At 39.2% G+C, this 5,066-nt stretch overlaps 1 non-coding gene across 1 annotated transcript; it reads right to left on the reverse strand.

Moving 5' to 3' along the window:
• Positions 1-2,950: 2,950 nt before the first annotated feature.
• LOC115724265 (small nucleolar RNA R71) lies at positions 2,951-3,057 on the reverse strand. Its single transcript, XR_004013064.2, has one exon. It is a non-coding gene; the product is annotated as a small nucleolar RNA R71 (small nucleolar RNA).
• Positions 3,058-5,066: the final 2,009 nt, after the last annotated feature.

Consider the following 5,066-nt stretch of genomic DNA (forward strand, 5'->3'; position numbering starts at 1 on the left):
CATGTTGGACATGGCAGTAGTGGCTCAGTACCATGTTGGACATGGCAGTAGCGGGACTCAGTATCGTGTTGGACACGGCAGTTAGTATTATGTATGAGTATTATTATGCTTTTCTTACTGAGTCTGTCGACTCACAGTTTATGTTCATGTGTAGGTAAAAGCAAGGCTATAGCTGATGGACCGTGAGCGAGCTTATGAGATTGTACATGTCGGGGCGGTTAGGCCTGGAGCGTACGATCCTCGGGACAGCAAGGCTGGGATTTTTGTAACTGTCGTTAGACGACTTTTATTTTGATGTAATAGTTCAACAGTGAAACTTTTGTAAACATTTTTTATAAATCGGGATCCCGAGACTTTTATAAAATGGTTTATAAGTTTAATGAAAAAGCAAAATTTTAATTAATCACGTTTTTCCTTAAACCTCGTTGATTAGCAACAAGCTGCACAGTACGTTTAAAAATCACGTAATACGCCTAAGATAGTTAGGGTTTTACAATTTGGTATCAGAGCCACCAGGTTGTCTTCCGAAGATCGTCACAACATGTACAATCATCATCAGCAGTTAGCTCGGTTCACGGTTCAGTAAGCCTTTATTGCTTTAGTAGTTTATTTTATTCAGTTATGAAAAAGAAAAGCCTGTTAGGAAGCATGTTAGTAGCCTGATAGTAGAATAGGCGCATGTTTCATTTCTAGTTTCCAAATTAAGCGGCATTAGTAAGCTCGCCTTGAATACGACCTGATATGCCAACTCTTGGTTTCGCAGGCGGTTTGATAACTCTAAGATTTAGAGTTATTTTCATATCTTTAAGCTTGAATTTAATGTGAATTGTGGAGCAATTAATGTCTATATTGTGTAATTGTGTTTAGTTTGTTGTGTCTTTGTAATAAATGGAAGTGTGTGTGTTAGTAAGTGTTAGATGGACTTATGTTGTTGTTTTTATGTGTTTTAAGCAGAAAAAATACAAGAATAGGTATTTGGAAATGTTTGGGACAAGGAGAAAAAGGAGCAGAAAAATGATTATTGCTGACTGGCATTGCTATAGCAATCATCGCGTAGCAATTTGTCAGCCCAGTAAGTTTATTTTGGCAGATAGTCCAGCTAGCTTTAATGAAAAGAAAAACGAGCTGAGGTGGCGGAATTTGGCTATTGACTCAACAAACATGTGGAAAATGAAGGACAAGTGGGTGATGATTGGGATTTCCAATTAGGGTAAACTTGGGTACCCTAATTGGGGAGCAAAGAGGAAAAGGGGGGATGAATAGAAGGAGGCTGGCTGCACTTTGAAGAGAGTACGAAAAATACAGCAGAAAAGGTTTTCTAAGTACAAAGAAAGAAGAGAGTACAAAGAAGAAGAAGATTGAGAAGAAGGAGAAGAAGGCAACTACCAAAGGAAGGATTTGAGCTCATCAATCATTTCCCTTGCTCTCTACTTCGTTTGTATCATTTTCTTCTCTTCAAGTTTCTCTTTAATTCCATGAACAATACATTTTCTGGTTTTGAGTTTTTAATTTCAACTATGAACTAAACTCTTTGAGATTTGGGTGGTTATGAACCCTTGTATGGACTAGTGTTTTGATTTTGCAATGATGAAGTAATCTTGGCTTAGTTCAATTAGTTGTGATGAAATGTTGAATGAATGTTAATTTTTGGCCATTTTTAACATTTAGCAAGCTAGATCTTACTTGGAAAAGTAAGACCTAGTTGAACCCTTCTAATTGATGCATGATTTTTACCTTTACTTTTAGGTATTAATTAGTAGTGAAATAGGAATATTTGGCTACCATGTATAACTAAGGATTTGATGCTCTATTGGGCTATTTGTGATCTAAACTGGTGTAGGAATGCATTGTGAGATTGTGAATGGTTTATTGCAAGTTTTGGAAAAAGCTTGCTGGTTTTTTTGAAATCTGTTAACTTTCCCAGGATTGCTGAGTCATTGCTGTATCAACTGGGACATACAAGTGGAAATTAATCACTCAAGTCTATTTTCTAAATCTGAAATTACCACCATTTTAATCACTTTTAGTTTCTTATTTTTAGTTTATTTAGTTTAAAAAATTAGTTCTCAAGTTTAGATTCAAGGCTATAAATTTTTCTTGTGAATTAATGTGTGACTTTATTTTATTTTTATTTGAAATTCTTGGAATTACTTTTAGTTGATTTAACATTATTTAGTAAAAAGTCCCTGTGGAGACGAACTTTGATTTACTTATCATTGTATTACTTGTTTGTGATTGTGTACACTTGCGCAATTATAAAGCAATATAATTTTCACAACAAGTTTTTGGCGCCGTTGCCGGGGACTTTAAGTTCTAAATTTTGTTTTATCAACTAATTGACATTCTAAGAATTTTTGTGCTTTTAATCTTGCTGGTTTGTCTTTGAAATCTCAGGTATCTATAGTGTATGAACCAACAAGAGGACTTTGAACTTGCTCCTATTGACCCCGAGATTGAACGTACATTCCGAAGAAGAAGAAGGGTTCAAAAGGCTAAGGGCCGAGACATCATGGCTGAAATTTTTGATGACGATGGGGTTGCTCCACAAATTGTTAATCCCATCATATTGGCAGATGATCGAGCAAGGGCTATAAGGGAGTATGCAGCCCCCATGTTTAATGAGCTCAATCCAGGCATTGTGAGGCCTGAAATACAAGCACCGCAGTTTGAGCTCAAGCCAGTGATGTTTCAAATGCTCCAAACCGTGGGGCAATTCAGCGGGATGCCAACTGAAGATCCTCACCTCCATCTCCGTTCATTCTTGGAGGTGAGTGATTCTTTCAAGATCCAAGGAGTGAGTGAAGAGGTGTTAAGGTTGAAGCTATTCCCATTCTCACTACGAGACCGAGCTAGATCATGGCTCAACACTTTGCCGCCTGATTCTGTGACCAATTGGAATGACCTTGCTGAGAAGTTTCTGAGGAAATACTTTCCTCCTACTAGAAATGCAAAATTCAGAAGTGAGATCATGTCTTTTCAGCAACTTGAAGATGAGTCCACAAGTGATGCGTGGGAGAGGTTTAAGGAACTTTTGCGAAAGTGTCCACATCATGGCATTCCACATTGTATTCAGATGGAGACTTTTTATAATGGCTTGAATGCAGCTTCTCGAATGGTGTTAGATGCATCGGCCAATGGTGCTATTTTGTCGAAGTCTTACAATGAAGCATTTGAGATTTTGGAGACCATTGCAAGTAACAACTACCAATGGTCCAACACTAGAGCTCAACCAAGTAGAAAAGTGGCGGGAGTCCTTGAGGTAGATGCAATAACAGCTTTGACAGCTCAAATGGCTTCCATGACGAATGTTTTGAAGAATTTGAGTATTGGGAACGCTAAAAATATTCAACCAGCTGCTGCCATTCAAAGTGATGATGTCTCATGTGTGTTTTGTGGAGAAGGGCATGCGTTTGAGAAGTGTCCATCTAATCCGGAGTCCGTTTGTTACATGGGAAATCAGAATTTTAACAGAAACAATGGGGCATTCTCAAACTCTTACAATCAAGCATGGAAGAATCATCCTAATTTGTCTTGGGGGGGTCAAGGAGCAAGCTCAAGTACCGCACCAGCCCAAGGAAGACAAGCATATCCACCGGGTTTTTCACAACAACCACGACATTCACAACATGCTCAAAATTCCCAACCAAGTTCTTTGGAGAGTCTAATGCGGGATTATATGGCCAAAAATGATGCGGTGATACAAAGTCAAGCTGCTTCTCTTCGAAACTTAGAGTTGCAACTTGGACATTTGGCCAATGAATTGAAAGCTAGGCCGCAAGGTTCTTTGCCTAGTGACACGGAGAATCCAAGGAGGGATGGGAATGAACAATGCAACGCCATTCAGCTAAGGAGTGACAAGCATCTGAAAAATTCTGAGGAGGAAATAAAGGGTAGTGGGGAGCCCACTTCAATCCAAATCGACGAAAAATTGAGTAACAAAACTGCCCAGGAATTTGCTGATACCGGTTGATACAAAGAAAGGGTCGGCAACACGACGATCGACAATCCGCACCAGTATGTTCTAGTCCTAAACCACCCCTTCCATTTCCTCAAAGATTTCGGAAACAACAGCAAGATGGACAATTTAGGAAGTTTTTGGATGTGTTGAAACAGCTCCATATCAATATTCCCTTGGTAGAAGCGCTAGAGCAAATGCCAAATTATGTCAAGTTCTTAAAAGATATTTTGACAAAGAAAAGGAGGCTTGGCGAGTTTGAAACGGTCGCTTTGACCGAGGGCTGTAGCGCTATGTTGAAGAATAAAATTCCACCTAAATTGAAAGATCCGGGCAGCTTTACAATTCCAATTTCTATTGGGGGACGGGATGTTGGAAGAGCTCTTTGTGATTTGGGAGCTAGTATTAATCTCATGCCCATGTCTATTTTCAAGAAGTTGGGAATTGGAGAAGCAAGGCCAACCACCGTCACTTTGCAACTAGCGGATCGTTCCATGGCTCATCCGGATGGAAAAATTGAAGATGTTTTGGTACAAGTAGATAAGTTCATCTTTCCGGCGGACTTCATTATTCTTGACTATGAGGAAGATAGGGAAGTTCCAATCATTTTAGGGAGACCATTTCTTGCCACGGGAAGGACTTTGATAGATGTTGAAAAAGGAGAGCTCACCATGAGAGCTCAAGATGAGCAAGCCACATTCAAGGTTTTCCATCCCATACGTGGCCCGGATGCAATAGGAGAATGCTTAGCAATTGAAGGTATGGATCCTAACATGGTTGAGGAGTCTAAATTCAAAGTTAGTAAGAAGGTGAGAAAGAAGATTCTCCTTAAAGAAGTTGCTAAGGATCACGAGGCACAAGAAAGCAAAGACAAAGCATCAATTGACTCTAAAAAACCACCCAAAAAGAAGAGAAAGAAAAAGAAGCTTAGTAGAAAATTTCGGTCTCAAATGTTTGAAGTTGGGCAACAAGTGATTTTTTCCAATTCTTTAACGAAGGCTACTCATGGACGACTAGATTCAAGGTGTGATGGATCTTTCTTGGTGGTGAGAGTATACCCCGATGGGGTAGTGGAACTTCGTGATGCACTTTCAAGAAGAAAATTCTTAGT

This window comes from Cannabis sativa, chromosome 5, assembly GCF_029168945.1.
Source record: "Cannabis sativa cultivar Pink pepper isolate KNU-18-1 chromosome 5, ASM2916894v1, whole genome shotgun sequence".
NCBI lineage: Eukaryota > Viridiplantae > Streptophyta > Magnoliopsida > Rosales > Cannabaceae > Cannabis > Cannabis sativa.